Genomic DNA, 18,765 nt, shown 5'->3' with positions numbered 1-18,765 from the left:
TTTCAAAGTCTCGTTTAGTAGTTGTGAAGCTTTAGTTACTAGATACTGAATCATTTTAGACTTAAATAAAGTTTAGCTTTCACATTAGATAATCTTTAGTCCAAAATGGTTTGAGGAACAATAACTGACAATAGTGAAACTCTTTTCAGATAATGAAAATCCTGTCATGAACAAAAGTATTTTTAATTTTTCAGTCAGCAATTTATTTCAACTCTTTAAAAAAATATCAAAAGTATTATAATTTTTGGCATAATTTTCCAACTATAACCTTAGCCAGTACAGATAAAATTATTTCATAAGAAGTTTTAACATTTGATACTTAAATTTAATTCCTCAGTCATGCACTATATTAAAGAATGTGAACAGATACATAATAGAATTTAGGTTTAATATTAAATATGATTTTAGTTCATTCTTCCCTTCTTCCATCCCTTTCTTTTATACTTGCATTTGTTAATTGCTACAGGAAATTTGGCAGATTTACTCAAGTACTGCATAAGGAACAAATTAACCAATTCACTGTCTTTTGTATATATCAATATATTCATTTTGCTATGCTAATCAAGAGAGACATGGCACAAAAGGAATAAGGTTTCTCAGGATCTTATATCTGGGGCCTTTTCTCCCTGATTTGAGATTCTCCACTACCTAGTAAGTATTCTGAAAATTTAGAAGAAGTCTAATCTCATTTATGGTATAGTTGATAGTAATCAATTTACAGTTTCCATAGGGGGCTCAAGTTCTCATGTAATTACAAGGTTGGTACCAGCCTGTGGTTATTTATGGCACGTAGACTAAGTGAATCAAAATTTCTTGGATCACACTGAACTGAAAGGTGGCAAACCAGGAATATGTGTTTGTCATGAGTCATCTGCTTAACGTAATTCTCTCAACATTCCAAGTGTACCCCGTAGGCCCCTGTATCAGAAATTACTAATATCCCCACATATAATAAGATATTCATCATCTATTGTAGAAATGTATTCTCTTATGGCTATTAATCTTGGTTAAAACCAATGTTTACTTTATTTTAGAGTACAATGGTTAATTAGACTAGGATTTATAATATAATTAGGGCAGGGACTTAGGTTTCCTGGAATGACTCATTTTAGCACGAAAACTTGAAAGATAGAGGAAAGTCCTGTGAGCTTATTGTAGCATCTTATGCTGAAAGATGTTAATAGTTAGAAAAAAAGAACTGTTACTTCAAGAATTTGGCCCTCAGAAAATTTGGTGCTATGTAACACAGATAGAATTTTGACAAATAAAGTAGATTCCTAAATTCCATATATGGGAGAGACAGAGGAATTAGTGATGGCTCTGTATGTTTACAAATAAAAGTCAGTTTGTTTTAGGTACTTGTCGATAACCCAAACTCAGATTCCCTTTATGGTCACCTAAAATTTTAATATCTATGGATGTAAACTGAGGTGGTTTAAGTGATGGGGGTGGGAAGAAAAAAACTGTGAATATTGGTATCATCTTCTAATGAATTAGTTCAAGTTGTACTGACTCATTGCCTAATTAATGAAATCTTAGGCAAAGAGAAACCTTTTGAGGATTAGCCACTAAAAGAGAATTTTAGGTATTCCACCCTACTGAATTATTAGGTAGACAACACTTGATTTGTATGCTTTTTTTGTTTTGTTTTGTTTATTTAGAATGTCAGGCTCAGTTCTCTGGCTTTATTGTACACATAGAAAAAATGTTATGAGGACAATGTTTTACTTACCCATACGATAATGAAGATGATGGATTCCTGCACATATTATTCCATTGAGGTACAGAAACAGGCTTTGGAAGAACATGATATGTTAGATCAGCATAGAGATGTTGACAGCAAAACGTTTCCATGGTGGTATTTAGTCTGAAATTTGAATGGAGCTAAGTTTTTTTGCCTCTTATGAGATCTAGGTGCCCTGGATATAATTACCACACTAGGTATTAAAGAGGGTAAAAATATAGAGTAACCAGTGTCTTCTTTTCATTAACTTCTCTTAATTTTAGACAAGAAGTAGAGATGCCAATAGTCTTAAAAATAATATTAATAAACATTTAGAACACACACACACGCACACACACATACATGCACACATATTCTAGTCCTTCCTACCATTTTTAAATTTTAATATTAGGTTGGTGCAAAAGTAATTGTGGTTTAAAAGTTTAAAAATAATTGCAAAAACGGCAATTACTTTTGCACCAACCTAACATATGGAGAAAGTATCAACTTTTCTGGGCTTTAGTTACCTCACCATAAGAAATCTACATAGTAATATGTTGAGTGTTTAAAGACAAGAAGCTTGTAGTGCCCTTTCCAGTTCTATGATCTTTACTTCTATAAATGGCAAAATGGTAGGGGGTCTCATTAAAATATCATATTTCAGGACCACAAATATTATCACACCAAAATTTTAGGCAAGTCTATAATACAATTCCGTTGAGCAGCATCATTCTGAAATATGTGTTTAATGAGCAATTAACTGAAAGATGGAAGCATGAACTGTGCCTTCTTTACATCTACATAGAAAGTTAATATTTTGGGTAGTGACAATAGAAATGAAATACCAAGGGTTTAAATAATATTTTCACTGACCCTTGTTATTTGCTGTATCGACACCCACAATAATTAAGTTTTGTCTTACTTTTCTTAAAATGTTACATCCTCCTTTGTTACTAGACAGAAAATACAAGCATTTGCCCCCTAGGCCCAACTGATTTGCCTGTTTTAAGTGAGCTTATATCATACTTAGGAGCAAGGAAGTTAGTGAATGATTTTGTCCATAGCTTTCAGTGAAAGGAATCAGCCGTATTCTGTCACCATGATAATGCCTACAGAGAGACTGATACTTCTGAGTCTGTGCCATCCTGCTGCCATGTAGATACTGTAGCTGATTGGATCAAACTGATGTGTTGAAAACATTCCGTCACGACTCTACCATTTGTAGTGTTGAAATAGCCACAATACCTTTAGAAGTTGAATCTAAAATTAATCAACAAACATCTGATTTAGTGATACATAATCTAGTTGGTGGGCATTGTAATTTTGAAACATAAGCCTACACGTGCATAATCCAAGTTTAACTAAAATTTTTTCCATTAGTTGTTTTGGATCTATTAAGCCATTCATTTAACAAACATGTTGAATATTTCACTATATACCACACGTTATGTTAAAGATAAATACGGTATACAAAATACATAAGGGATACAAAAAATAAATAAGATACAGTCCATGGTCTTAGTCTAATGGGTAAACCCACATCTAAACAGACAACTATAAAAACATGGCATTCTGTTGACAGCCTTAATCGATATTGTTCTTTATCACATTTCACTTAAGATATATACCTATTATTAAAACCCAGTCTGATCTCCTGTAAGGTCAAAGTGTATGTTTATTAATTGGGAGAATTCAGTTAACATATTACACAGTTACTGTTAAAGCTAATCTGATACCTTTCATTTTTAAAGGTTCTTTAAAAAGATTTTTATTAGAATATAGCTAATATACAATATTACATCAGTTTCAGGTTTATACCATAGTTATTCAACATTTGTATACCTAAAGAAGTGACCTCCATTATAAGTCCAGCAACCATGTGACACTGTACCACACTATCACAATATTATTGACTGTATTCCCTATGCTGTACATTACATCCCCATGACATACTTGTGTTATACCTGGGAATTTGGACCTGTTATTCCCCTTCACCTTTTTCTTCCCTTTTTAAATTTTCCAATTACAATCGACATTAAATATTATTTTACATTAATTTCAGGTGTACAGCACAGAGGATAGCATTTGTATAATTTAAGAATTGATCCCCCTGACTAGTCTGGTACCCACCTGGCACTATACATAGTTATTACCATATTATTGACCACATTCCCAATGCTTCACTTTACATCCCCATGACTATTTTGTAACTACCAATTTGTGCTTCTTAATGCCTTCACCTCTTTCACCCAGTCCCCCATCACCTCTTCCATCTATCACCCCAATATATCTAGTACCCATCTGACACCATACATAGTTATTACAATGTTACTGACTACATTCCTTATGCTATAGCCCATATCCCCATGACTACTGTGTAACAACCAATTTGTACTTTTTAATCCTTTTCACCCTTTTTCACCCATTCCCAACCCCCCTCCCATATGGCAACCATCAAAATGTTCTCTGTATCTTTTAGTTTGTTTCCATTTTGTTTGTTTGTTAATTTTGTTCTTTAGATTCCACATATAAGCGAAACCATATGGTATTTGTCTTTCTCAGTCTGACATACTTCACTCAGCACAATACCCTCTAGGTCCATCCATACCACCACAGATGGCAAGATCTCATTCCCCTCCCTGATGGAGCAATATTCCGTTGTATTTATGTAACACCTCCTCTTTATCCATTCTTTTGTCGATGAACACCCAGGCTGCCTCTGCTTCTTGGCCATTGTAAACAACGCTGCAATGAACGTATGGATGCACACATCCCCTTGAAGTAGCGTTTTGGGTTTCTTTGGATAATTACCCAGAATTGGGATTACTGGGTCCTTTAGTGTCTCTTGTTATGTCCTTTGTTTTAAGTCTATTTTGTCTGGTATAAGTATTGCTACCACAACTTTTTATTTTCATTTCCATTTTCATGAAATATCTATTTCCTATTCCTTTACTTTCAGTCTGTGTGTGTCTTTCGATTTGAAGTGAGTGTCTTGGCAGCATATATAAGGGTCTTGTTTTCTAATCAATTCAGCCACCCTATCTTTTGATTGGATCATTTAATCCATTTACATTTAAAGTAATTTATTATTTATTTTTAATTTTATTGGGGAAGGGAAACAGGACTTTATTGGGGAACAGTGTGTATTTCCAGGACTTTTAAAAAATTTTTATTGGGGAATGAACAGTAGTATGTTTTTCCCAGGACTCATAAGCTCTATCCAAGTTAAGTTGTCCTTTCAATCATAGCTGTGGAAGGCGCAGCTCAGCTCCAGGTCCAGTCGCAGTTGTTAGTTGCAGGGGGCGCAGCCCACCATCCCGCGCAGGAGTCGAACTGGCAACCTTGTGGTTGAGAGCCTGTGCTCCAACCAGCTGAGCCATCTGGCCACCTGGGAGCTCAGCGGCAGCTCACTGACCCCACTCCAGCTGCGGAGGGTGCAGCTCGCTGGCCCATGTGGGAATCAAACCGGCAGCCCCGCTGACCAGAGCACACGCTCCAACCAACTGAGCCACCTGTCCGCCCCTAAAGTAATTTTTGATAGATGTGTAGTTATTACCATTTTATTATTCACATTTTTTAAAAATCTTTTTTCTTTCTGTCTTAAAGAAGTATCACTAACATTTCTTATAATACTGGTTTAGTGGTGACAAACTCCTTTAGCTTTTTTTCTTTTCTTTTTTTTTTTTGTCTGGGAAGCTCTTTCTTTGCCCTTCAATTCTAAATGGTAGTTTTGCAGGGTAGAGTAATCTTGGTTGTAAGTCCTTGCTTTTTATCACTTTGAATATTTTGTGCCAGTGCCTTCTGGCCTGAAAATTTTCTGTTGAGAGGTCAGCTGACAGTCTAATGGGAACTTCCTTGTAGGTCACTAACTGCTTTTCTCCTGCTTCTTTTAGGATCCTCTCTTTGTCTTTAACCTTTGTCATTTTAATGATGCTGTGTCTTGGTGTTGGCCTCCAAGAAAGTTTGGGCTAATCTTGCTTGGAACTTTGTGCTTACTGAGCTTGTATGTCTATTTCTTTCACCAGATTAGGGAAGTTTTCAGTCATTATTTCTTCAAATTGGTTTACAATTCCTTGCTCTCTCTCTTCTCCTTCTGGTACCCCTGTGATACAAATGTTGTTACGCTTGATGTTGTCCCAGAGGCCCCTTAAGCTCTCCTAATTTGGGGGGGGGGGGTTTCTTTTTTCTTTTTGCTGTTCTGATTGGGTGTTTTCTGCTATTGTATTTTCTAAATCGCTGATTAGATCCTCTGCTTCATCTAATCTACTGTTGATTCCCTGTAATGTATTCTTCATTTCAGTTATTGTAATCCTTGTTTCTGACTGATTCTTTTTCATGTTTTCTATCTCCATTTTTATGTTTCCTATCTCTTTGTTGAAGTTGTCCCTGACGTCATTGAGCATCCTTATAAGCAGTGTTTGGAACTGTGTGTCTGCTAGATTGCTTGTCTCCATTTTGTTTAGTTCTTTTTCTGGACTTTTGTTCTGTTTTTTCATTTGGGACATGTTTCTTTGTCTCCTCATTTTAACTGCCTCCCTATATTTGTTTCTATGTAGGGCTGCTGTGCCTCCCAGGCTTAGTAGAGTAGCCTTATGCAGTAGGCGTCCTGTGGGCCCCAGTGGTGCAGTCTCCCTGGTCACCAGAGCCGGGTTGCATGTGTGCCCTTGTGTGGGTTGTATGTGTCCTCCTGTTGTAGTTGAGATTTGATTGCTTTTGCACATCAATAGGAGGGATTGGACCTCAGACTGATTGGTTGTGAGGATTCGCTGTTACTCCAGTGGAGGAGCTGTGGTGCAAGGGCTGACCCTATAGAGCAGGGTTTGCTTTAGTGGAGCTCTGGTGCCTGCCCATTTGTCCTTTGGGTGTGTTGTCCTTGGAGGTGGCCAGCTGATGCTCCTGCTGGGTCTGATTCTAGCCACCAGTCCTGCCAGCCCTGGGTCCTCCTTGGAGGGGATCCACAGCATGCCAAGTTCTGCCACAGTCTGTGCCCTGCTTGGAGCCACCTGGTATGAGCCACAAAGCAATCCACAAATGACCACCACTTGTGCCAGGCTTGGAGGTGCCTCGAGAGGCCAAGCCACGAACCAAGGCCGGCTGCCGCTAGTGCCGGGCTTAGGGTTGCTCAGCCAGAAGTACAGGACACACTGAAGCCAGATGCTGCTTGTTTGGGTTTTGTGAACCTTTGAGAGATTTTAGAAAAGTCCAAAGCATGAGCCAAGGTAGGCTGTTTATAGGGAAAAGTCACTGGAAGAGGCTTGGGTGTACCTGAAAGTTGTGTGGAGCGTGGTCTCAGGGAATCACTAGGGTGGAGCAGAGGAAGGCCATAGCCAGGTTGATGGAGACTCAGGTATGGGGTCTGCCTGTGTCTGCATGAAAGGAAAGGGGAGGGCTCAATAAAGGAACAATGGCTTCTGCCAGCTCCTTCATGCGGAGAAAGGTGCCCTTCCAGGCCTCATCCTGAAGCCAGACAATTCAGTTCCTTCCTGCATGTCCCTGGTGCCCCAGGAACTGCTGCCCCAGTGCTGGAGCTCAGTGCCAGTGATTCCATCGGAGTAAGTCCATGTGCAGTCCCTTTAAGAGGAGCACCTGGGAGTGCAGCCACCCTCTTTCTCACTCGCCACAATCTCTGCTGGTTTTCAGAGCCAGAATTTATGGAGACTTCTCTCCCTAGCCCTGGAACCCTGTGCTGGGGGAGGGGCTGGCAGCCCTCGCTCCTGGGGGGGAACCTCTGCAGCCCAGATATCCCTCCCAATTTTTAATGGTCACACATGGGAATGGGACCAGCCCATTCCTCATTTCTGCCCCTCCTGCCAGTCTCAAGGTGGCTTCTTCTGCACGTCCTTAGTTGTAGGGCTCAGTCCAGCTAGATTTCAGGTGATTCTTAATAATGGTTGTTCTGCAGTTTAGTTGTAATTGATGCGGTCCTGAGAGGAGGTGAGCACAGTGTGTACCTACTTCACCATCTTGACCAGAAATCCCCTGATTTTCATTTTTGATACACTTAAGAATTCTCTTTTTAAAAATCTTTGCCACTTTTACTACAGTGTAGTGTATTTGATTAATATGGATACATAGTCTGAGGGAGATAAGAAAAGGGCTCCTAATCGTGTGCCCAGTTCTGCTGAAATTCTGCTTTAAAAGACAGCTAACTAAATGCTTTATTTAAATACAAACAAAACAAGACCTTGTTTTTGTAACTTTCTAAGGTAATTGTGAAGTGGGTTGGCACCTGTTTAAATGTTATTATTGGATCACCAATTTTTGTTTGGGGACAAAATTAAATTATAGGGTTATAGTTCTATGAAATCATGGCAGAATACATATTTGGCATTTCATCTATGTTGCAAAAATGAGGTAACGATTCATTTGAAAGATTTAGATACTGTTTCTTGCTGCTTCATATAACTCTGACTCCCAGATGTATCAGTTGCATATAATAAAGTCAAACCACCCATTTGGAAAAGTGAACAACAGGATCCAAGTCAATGAGTTTAATGTCAGACTTATTTTTCACCTATAGAGATTACATCCAGCAGTGGAGACAGAACCTTTTTAATTAAACAAGATTTCCTCTGCCTAATCTCTACTACTAATTATCTTTGTACTTTAGAGTAGGGTTCAGGCTCTTCACTTAAAGATGCCTCTTTGGATCATTTTAGTCTTTAAGATTAAGGGTGCCCCCCAACCCTAAGAACGTATTATTCTATAAATGAGGTATTTGTGTTAATATTTACATAGCATTTACCAGGAAAAATCCATTTACAGTGTCAAAGTCTGTTGAAAACACAAGGAGAATCCTAGGACCACCATACTATCACATGGTGACATTCCTCAGATGAAATATTTCTTGCTGGAGGTATTGGCTAGGCCTTCATGCTCTTTTCCAAAATTAAGTAATCCGAAGAGGACAGCCCTCCCTAGTATGACTCATCTTAGAAATGTTTGCTTTCTACATACTTACTAATCAATTTCATTTGTTTTTAGAGATCGACATTAAATAAACCCAGGAAAACAATTTCTTCAAACTTATCATAATCAGGATTCACATCAGTAGTTTTACTAGATTAATTTTCTTGGCTGATGATAAATATAATTCCCGTCAGTGTACAATACAATGGGAATAATTAAGGGATCAAAGTTTCTTTGAATTAAGTATTTCAACCTCAGGGTTAACAAAGTCCCTAGATATTTAATCTTAACCAAATAATTTTTAAATACAAAATGAAACTATCACCCTATGATATTGGAAATGATGAAGTCTTGATCTAATTAATTTCATATTCATTATTCTGTACTTAAAAGATGTTTCTGGCAGCACCCAAGTTGGAAGATAAATTTCTATGATGAAAAGGTGTGTATATGTCAAAAGCTTTGTAGAGCATAGAATTCTTCAGCTTTCTAATCATCATTGTATTGGAACAATTAGTAAGTGAGTGAAGCCACTGAATTAAGATATAAATGAAACGGCTGCCTTATTATAACTGCAATCTGAAGAAATCACAATTTTTCAATAAACCTCTCAATACAGCCCCGCTGAAATGAGATGGATCACTAAGCCTGCTCAGAGAAATACGGATGGCTGAACTGCCATTACCTGCTCTAGCCATGTCAGAGAATGTCTATTACCTGCTTCTCAGAGTAACATTTCCTTAGGTAACAAGACATCTAATCTCTTCACACTTTGATATTCATGTGTTTCACCTGACTGACAACTGTTTCTCTTCATCTTTAATTAAGCTGACAAGAAGAAATATACACACACACATTAGTTTTCCTTAACATTTGTAATAATAGAAGTTTTAGGAAAAGAATAAAACATAATGCATAACATATTTTTCTGCTGTGGATTGAATTGTGTACACTCCAAATTCACATGTTGAAGCCTTAACCCCCAATGTGATGGTATTTCAAGAGAGGCCCTTTGGGAGATGATTAGGTTTAGATGAGATCATGGGGTGAGGCCTTCATGGGGGATTAGTGCCCTTAAGAGGAGACACCACAGAGCATGTGTGCAGTCTTTGTCCCCATCCCCTTCTCTGCCATGTACATAAGGACACATTGAGACGGTGGCTGTCCGCAAGCCAGGAACAGAGCTCTCTCCAGAACCTGACCATACTGGCACCTTCAACATGGACTTCCAGCCTCCAGAACTGTGAGAAAATAAATTTGTATTGTTTAAGCCACTAAGATTGTGGTATTTTGTCATGGCAGCTGGAGCTAATACTTTTTCATGTAGGCACACATTTTATTTGTATCAGAATTGAGACATACAGGTAAAGTACAAAAACGAAAAGGAGGAAACATATTGTTTTTAATAAGGAAATGTTGTGAACAAATTTGGCATTTAGTGTGCTGTTTTGAATTCTCAAACTCTCAAGGTTCTGACCATGTGGGAACTTACATCCCAGAGCTGTCCTTTGTTCAGTGCTTTGTCGGTCTTACTTTTCTAGTGTTCTTGTCTTCCATCTTCCCCTTTTCCTCTTAAAAACGTATTCAGTGTTAGCTCTCCCAAGTTGTCATCTCTATCTGAAACATTTCACTCTTCTCCACCAAGAGCCTGCTGACTTCATAAGTTCTCTACATCCTGTAACCAAGAGAAGTCCGTGAGTCCAGGAAGTCTTTTTAAAATGGTAAAAAATAAATCAATAAATCCTTTTGATCATAGCACTTTACTAAATACACATTTGTTTTTTACTATTGCATTTCACTTGAGAGCCTATTTAAGGCAATGTCCATTTCATAATTTTGTTAAGGTATATGTTTGATTAATGTCCCTGAGACCTGCTTATCTCACAACAGGGGAAATGATCATTTTTGAATTGGAGAACATCTATCCCTGTCTCCCCTCCACTTCCCCTACATCTGGCCAACAGCTGTTTCATCCAATTTCTGGACAATTTGTTGTCTCACTAGCATATTATTTTTTTTTTTGCATCATTAATGTTTTGAAATGAATTTGTTTTTCATAGCAGTGTTTTTCATCAGAGACATGGACTTATAATGTTAAGTCATAAATATAATCAATCTGTTTTACCTATTTGATAGTAGATTAGACAGGTGTTCCCTAAATTATTTGTAAAAAGAAACTGGTGATGATCAGGAAATTTCTGGCACAATACTGTGAAGAAGTATGCCTTTCATATTTTACTCTAAAGCATTTTCTGATGCATAGAACATCATTAATAGTAACATAATGTTCAAACAAGAGCAACTTCATATTTTATGTCCTTGTTCGAAAGACTTACTTGCCCCCACAGTATGCAATGCTTGCCATACTCATCTTATGCAACCAAACTAGGAAAAAGTTCTTCTGACATGGCTATACAAAAAAGTAAATGCTGTATTAATATAAAACATATGGAGTGATATCAGCAAAAATTGCAGAGTAAGGAACACCATATTCCACTCCTCTTAAAAGGCGTAAAAATAATGGGCAAAGGTGGTCAGAATCAGCTTTTGCAGTATTGTGGAAATTAGCCAAAGGTTTACCACAATCTAGTGAACACTTATTCAAGAAAATTGGTGGATTTTAAATAATAACAGTAAACTTTGTGGAATTTTAACTTACCCTAGTCCCATCAATTGCTCCCAAGCTCAGCAATAGCTGTGGAAATAACAGCCCACATTTTTGGTATCTGAGGGAGCAGAACAGACCTCATTCAGAAGAACTGTAATTATTTCTTCTGACCTGTCTGACGACTCCCTAAAAGACTGACTCAAAAGACTTGCCTTTATTTTCCCTTAATTCAGAATTGGCCTAGTTCTAAAACTGCTTCCCAGGGGCATTTGTTGAAAACATTTACAGGTTGATGTGTTAGTTGCTTCTGTCAGAGGCCGTATATAAGAGTTGAGAAAAGCAATAGACTAATCAGAATTCTTGGGAGGAAACGCTGGGGAATGAGAAATCTTTAATGTCTTTGAAAAGCTCCAGTCCAGTGTATTCCTGAGAATCTAGAATTCCGTGCACATGGCAAAGGCTGTTCACATGCTAAGGAAAGACTTGAACCCAAAAATGTAACTGTATTTGGAGATAATGTCTTTAAATAGAGGGCTAATTTAAAATGAGGTCTTTAGGGAGAGCCCTAATCCAAGCTGACTCTTGTCCTTATAAGAAGAGGAAATTTGGACACATGGATATAGGGACACATGAACACAGAGAAAAGACCATGTGAGGATACAATGAGAAGGTAGCCATCTGCAAAGCCACAGAAAGAGGCCACAGAGAGAGAAACCAAACCAGTCAACATTGTGGTCTTAGAATTCTGGCTTCTCCAGAATTGTGAGAAAATTCATTTCTATCGCGTAAACCACATACTGTGTGATATTTTCCTAGGGCAGAATTGAAAGCTAGTATGGAAAGGAAGAAGTAAAGCTACTTGCAGATGAGAAGAACTAGAAATCAAAACCACGATGAGAAACTCCTTCATATCACTAGGACGGCTGTGATGAGGAAAAATGGATATAAGTGTTGGTGATGATATGCGGAAATCAGAGCGCTTATACATTTTTGAAGGGAATGCAAAATGGTGCTGACATTGTGGAAAACAACTTGGTGTCTCCTCAAAATGTTAAACACAGAATTATCATATGACTCAGCAGTTTTACTTCTAGGTATATACATGAGAGAATTGAAAATATGTTCCCACAAAAACTTGTATACCTACACTCATATTAGCATTATTTATTGTAGCTCAAAAGTGGAATCAACCCAAATGTCCATTAGCTGCTAAATGGATAAAGCAATGTGGTATATCCATATGATGGAATAGTGTTTAGCCATAAAAAGAAATGAAGTATTATTATATGCTATGACGTGGGTGAACCTTGAAAGCATTATGTTAAATTAAAGAAGGCTGGCACAAAAGGCCACATATTGTATTATTCCATGTATATGAAATGTCCGTATAAATCTGCATAGGTATTGAAAATTAATTAGTGGTTGCCTTGGGAAAGAGGGCAGAGGGAATTTGGGACTAACTGCTTATAGTTATAGGGATTCTTCTAGTGTTGATGAAAATGTTCTGGAATTTGTGTGGTGAATTAGTCATGGCTGCAGAGCAATATAGTAAAAACCCCTGAAGTGTACACTTTAAAATGGTGAATTTTGTTCTATGTGAATTATATTTCAGTAAAATGTATGGAAAAGCACAAAAGTAAAAGATGAAATAAAACAATTTGTAATCTCATAACCTTAGTATACACACTGCCACAATGCTAATATATAGGTATATTATTATATGATCTCTCTCTCTCTCTCTCGCTCCATATATATATATATATATGGAAATATATATAAAAATACATATAAAAAAGAAAAAAAAATATATATATATTTTTCCATGCATAAAAATAAAAAGGGCACATCATTGTTAATATGTTATCTACACAACTTTTAAATGCTGCCTTTTTACTTAACAATGATGCATAAATATTTTTCATGTTACCACACACTTGTTATTAACATTTTAAATCATCCAATTTTATCAAGTGAATCAGTCATAATTTAATTAATCATTTTTCTATTTTGAAACTTTTAGGTTATATCTGAATTTTCATAATTGTACATAATACTATGATGAGCTTTTTCCTTAAAATAGAATTCAAGAAGTAAATTGGCACATTAAAACCCCTTGAAAGCTTTTGTTTCAAACTTGTGAATTACTTCATAAAATGGTGTATAAATTTATACTATTGCCAGAAAAGTGCCCGTTTATACATTTATCAGCATTTTGTGCTATCAGCATAAGAAAAAAAAGCTTTGCTAATTTATAAATAAAGCAAAGTATGATTTTATTTCATACAATTCTTCTTTAGAGAAATTGAACATTTTTAAATCTAGTTGATTGCATTTTCTATTAGTGGGTCTGTTCATGTGCTTTGTAAAAGATAATAGTATTTCTTAATTTTAGGAATTTCTTTCATAATTCTATCTCTGCTTCTTCTTACAAAAATGTTGATACTATTTTCCATTATGCTATATCCAAAATATAGAAGCATTGTTTTAAGGACTTGAAGCTGCCTGCAAATAGTTGTGTTTGGATTAGAATTTAGAGGGAAGAAGAAAAATGTTATTGCTGAAAGTGAGAAACTTTGTTTTTAAGGTTCACCAATGACCCTCTAAATGCCAATTGAAAAGGGAAATTTGTAAAACAGAAAATTGAATATGTAAAATTAATAAAATAAATTCAAGGGCAAATAATTGGGGTGGGAGGAGGATACATACCTCCCTGGAGACTCTAATTAAGAAGAATAAAAGACAAAGGAAAGAAAAAAAGCAAAAGAAAGAAAATGAGACACAGAGAGTTTGTTGAAAATAACAGATTTTTATGTACAATTGTCTGCTAACCAATTTGAAAACTCAAGGTATTGGTCCTCTGGGAAAACTCAAATGGCTAAAATTATCTCAGGATGTAGAAAAATGAAGAGAACCAGTGACTCTGGAAGAAACTAGAAAAGTTTTTAAAGAATTAGCTCTAAAACAATCTCTCTTTACCCAGATAGTTTTATATTAGAATTTCTTCAGTACTTTAGGTACAAATAAATTATTTTCTATAGAAACTGTTCCAGGGCCTAGAATAAAAGGGAAAACTTCTCTTTTCATATCACTGTGTTTCCCTGAAAATAAGACCTAGCTGGACAATCAGCTCTAATGCGTCTTTTGGAGCAAAAATTAATATAAGACCCAGTATTATATTATATTATATTATATTATATTATATTATATTATATTATATTATATTATATTATATTATATTATATTATTATATTATATTATATTATATTATATTATATTTATTATAAAATAAGACCAGATCTTATATTAATTTTTGTTCCAAAAGACACATTAGAGCTCATTGTCCGGTTAGGTCTTATTTTCGGGGAAACATGGCATTAATATAGTGTAATTCTGATGAAACCCAACAAAAATAGCACAAAAAAGTAAATAGATTGATATGTCTTTTAAATATTGATGCAAATAATTATTTATACAATGCTCTTAAAAAATGTAGGAACAAACTGGAAAATGACATATCATTAATGAATATAATTTATTCCATGAATGCAAAGGTGGTTGAGTATTCAGTACTGAAATAATTAGCCACATGAATAGATTTTGAGATAAAATATTTAATCATCAAAAGGTAGTCAATGTAGTCCAACATTCATTCATGATTAAAAGGCTAAGAATAAGAGAGGTATAAAAATATTCTCTTAATACAATAAAGAAAAACTATTTAAACCCCAAGTCAGATTATATTCAATAGTTAAATCCCAAAGGCATTTTAAAAAAGTTTTAAGCAGTTTGTTAATAACAGCTGACCAACCAACCAACCCCCAAAATAAGAGGAATGAATTATGCAAAAGGGGAGATAAAAGCTTGCTTATATGAAGATTGGATTGGTAATGTAAATACCAGTCTTCAGTCTTAACTGAAAAATAATTGAAACTGAAAAGAGTTTGTTGAAGTAGACCAGAAACCAGTAAACTTCTTTCATAAAGGACCAGCCGATAAATATTTTAGGCTTTGAGGACCATAGAGACCCTATGGTCCTCAAAGCCTAAAATAGTCTCTACTACTCAATTCTGTTGTAGTGTGAAAACACCCATAGACAATATATAAATGAATGAGCCTGGCTGTGTGCTAATAAAACTTTATTGACAAGAACACACTTCAGGTCAGATTTGGCTCAGTGGGACATCATTTCCTGCTCCTTGAAAAAGATAAATTCTCCTAATTTTGATATCAGTCAGAAATTATATTATTAATCAGATATCACATCAGGGAAATACTGCCATTTATCAATAGCAACAAAATAAAAATGCACAAGCCTAAACTTAACAGGAAATGTGCAAGACCAATATGGCAAAAATTATAAAAGTGTATTTAGGAGCAGAAAGGGCCACATGAAAATTGAATGAAAACCCTATATGTTGGAATGATGCAAATTCTCTCCAACTACATCATTGCTTTCTTTTTTCTTTTTCTTTTAGTTAAAATTCATTGAGGTGACAATGGTTAGTAAAATTACATAGGTTTCAAGTGTACAATTCTGTAGTACATCATCTATCTATCACATTATGTGTTCACTACCCAGAATCAGTTCTCCTTCCATCACCGTACATTTGACCCCATTTACCCTCATCTAACACTCCCCTCCCCGCTTACCCTCTGGTAACCACTAAACTGTTGTATGTGTCTATGAGTTTTTGTTTCTTTGTCTTGTTTCTTTGTTGCTTTCAGTTTTATATCCCACATATCAGTGAAATCATGTGGTTCTCAAATTTTTCCTGTGTGACTTATTTCACTTAGAATAATAACCTCAAGATCCATCCATTTTTTCACAAATGACACTTAATAAAATGTCATTTATTAAGGAAAATACCTTAACATAATAAAGGCCATACATGACAAACCCTCAGCTAATATAATTAATGGTGAAAAACTGAAGCCCTTCACTCTATGTTCAGGAACAAGACGGGGTTATTCCCTATCACCACTGCTTTTCAACATAGTATTGGAAGTCCTAGCCAGAGCAAGAGAAAGAAATAAAAGGCATCCAAATTGGGAATAAAGAAATTAAATTGTCACTTTTTGCAGATGACATAATGCTATATATAGAAAACACTAAAGACTCCACAAAAAAGCTGTTAGAAACAATAAACTAATACAGTAAAGTTGCCGGCTACAAAATCAACGTACAAAGGCCACTGCATTTCTGTATACTAACGGGAATATCAGAAAAATAAATAAATCAACAACAACAACAACAATAATTCCCTTTGCAATTGCAACGAAAAGAATAAAATACCTAGGAATAAACCTAACCAAGGATGCGGAGGACCTGTACGCTGAAAACTATAAGACATTTTTAAAAGAAATTGAAGAAGACACAAAGAAATGGAAAGACATTCCGTGTTCGTGGATTGGAAGAATCATTTTCAAGAAATCTCAACTGGATTATTTTCTCTTCGACATGACAGGTAGTCTAAAGATCAATGGGGAAAAAAATTAACTATAAAGGATTGCAAATAATTTCTGCCAAAAAAAATGAGAGCTTGGCTTAGGCACAGAGTGTAACTTTTTTGATGCTTTGGCTGTAAGTAAGTGAAAATTAGTCTTAAAATGGTTTAAACAGTAAGAAAATGTATTGGTTCATCTAACTGGAAATTTAGAGGTAGGTTGGGTTCAGCTATGACTTACTAGTCTTTCCAGCTCCAGTCCTCTGAGATTCTTTGAGTAGTTTTCAACTGGGAATGATTTTGCCTCCCAGAGAACATTTGTCAATGTCTGGAGACAGTTTTGGTTGTTGCAGCTGGGTGCAGGGAGGAGAGTGCCATTGGCATCGAGTGGGAAGAGGCCAGCAATGCTGTTAAACATCCTACTATGTACAGGACAGCACCCCCACAGCAAAGAATTATCCAGCCAAAAAACTGTCAATATTACGGAAACTGAGAAACCCTGCCCAAAGCTATGTCCTCCTCTGAGAGTTGTATTTATTGACATAATAACATCCAGAGGGGGAAAAAAAAAACTTTTCCTGTGATATTTGCCCAATAGGAAGGAAATTTGTTAGTCTCATAAAATGAGTTTGGAAACTTTCTGTTTTATAAACTGAAGCTTATATGAAAAATTTATCTGTTTCTTGAAGTAACCTTAGTGTTTTATCTTCTTAGTGAATTGGTCCTGTGACGTATATGAGATAAACCTGATTTTACCTTTTAATGTGCTTTGCTTTGAATCTATTTTGTCTGATATTATTATTACTCTACCAGTTTTCTTTCTATTGATATTTCCCTGGAATATCTTTTGTTATCCTTTTATATTCAACACATCACTTTGTTTTAAGTGTGGGCCTTACAAATAGCATATTGGTTCATGTTTAAAACTCCAAACTCAAGTCTGTCTGCTAATGGGCAAGTTTAGTTACTTGACATTTATTTTGATTAATAGCAAATTTGGATATATTTCAGCCATCGTATCTTTTGTGGTATGTATTCTCAATGTACAATGATTTTCTTTGTGTTTTTCTCTTTTTTTTCCTTTGTGGTTTTTTTTCTTTAGTCTTTTTTGAATCGACAGTTTTCTCTGTTGATTTTTTCCTATTTTTTTGAAGGTCCATATTCTATTTCTATTTATTCCTTTTTTTTTTGCTAAATTTTATTTATTTATTTCTGTAAAAAGTTTTATTGTTTCCATTTGGTCCACGGCATGGGAGAGGGCGCCTAGTGGTAGCAGGCAGAGGCTCAGTGAGAAGCCCAACTCCAGGGGGATGCAGTGGGGCCTCTGAAAGGCCTCTGGGCTCCAAAGGTTCCCAGTTGTGTTTGAGGGCGAGTCTTTGGAAGAGATACTGGCCAAGCGTGGCCTATGGGCTGGCCAGCCTGCGGAGGTTAGTCACGTGGTCACCCATCTTCTTGATAAGTTTCACCTCCGCATCCAGGAAGTGGTTCTCCAGGAAGTCACAGACATGGGGGTCGGTGGGGGCAGAACCCAGGATGTGCAAATCCAAAAGGTCCTGGTTCAGGTTCTTCTCCATGACCACGGCAGCTTCCATGGCATCTTCAGTTTTACCCCACTCATCTTGGGAAGGCTTCTGCAGGTCCTGGAAGAAGGCAGGGCTGCCGCGCTGGTTTTGCATCTTCAGGAGACACTCGGCACCCTCCCGCTTCTTGGCCAACTCGTGGAAGAAGTGGCTCATGCCCTCCAGAGCCACATTGTCATGGCTAAATAGAAGCCCTGAGAGAGGTAGGCGTAGGAGGCCCGCCGGTACAGATTGACCAGGCGGTTGACCGCGGCCTCCATCTTGGTGGTATAATTCTGATGAATTTGGGAGCTCATGGTTGCTTAGTAATAAGGAGTTAAGTTTAAAAAAAAAAATAGTGTTGGCTGGTCTCAGAGGCCCCGGACGGCTGAGATTATTCTGGAAGTTGCAACTGGAAAAGAGGTTGGAGGGTGTTGGAGACTGGAAGAAGGGGCATCCCTGGGTCTGTTCTGTCCAAACACTATTGAAGCAGAGAGAGATTCCGGGACTGCCGAGGGCACT

At 36.6% G+C, this 18,765-nt stretch overlaps 1 pseudogene; it reads right to left on the bottom strand.

Moving 5' to 3' along the window:
• Nucleotides 1–16,663: 16,663 nt before the first annotated feature.
• Nucleotides 16,664–18,560, bottom strand: LOC109460293 (ferritin light chain pseudogene; annotated as a pseudogene).
• Between the last annotated feature and the right edge of the window lie 205 nt (nucleotides 18,561–18,765).

This window comes from Rhinolophus sinicus, chromosome 18 (genome assembly GCF_057876585.1).
Source record: "Rhinolophus sinicus isolate RSI-liver-muscle chromosome 18, RSI-T2T, whole genome shotgun sequence".
Classification (NCBI taxonomy): Eukaryota; Metazoa; Chordata; class Mammalia; order Chiroptera; family Rhinolophidae; genus Rhinolophus; species Rhinolophus sinicus.
This window is presented reverse-complemented; position numbering and strand designations above follow the sequence as displayed.